This window comes from Spea bombifrons, chromosome 12, assembly GCF_027358695.1.
Source record: "Spea bombifrons isolate aSpeBom1 chromosome 12, aSpeBom1.2.pri, whole genome shotgun sequence".
Lineage (NCBI taxonomy): Eukaryota > Metazoa > Chordata > Amphibia > Anura > Pelobatidae > Spea > Spea bombifrons.
This window is the reverse complement of record NC_071098.1, coordinates 4,782,150-4,782,500: the sequence shown is the minus strand read 5'-3', so window position 1 is coordinate 4,782,500 and position 351 is coordinate 4,782,150.

Genomic DNA, 351 nt, shown 5'->3' with positions numbered 1-351 from the left:
AGATATATATATATATATATATAAATACGTATTACAGGTTTTATCAAAGAAAATATTTATTGTCATGACATTTATTGTTCGTTCAAATTAACATCAGGATGTCAAATCAGAAAGAACCTGAATCATAACTGTATGCTCAGCACTGAATACTGAACAATGACTTTGATCCTGAAGCATCGTTTGAACATTAAATGTAAGGTTCCACTGTTCTAGATCTGCCAGAGTGTGTTAATAAAACAAAACGTTCTATCAGCCAAGACACCAGCTGCGGTAATCTCATTCACTCGGATGTGCGTGGAAAAAAGACGTTAGCACGTAAAACATTCTGATAGTAATTCAAATAGTAGCATA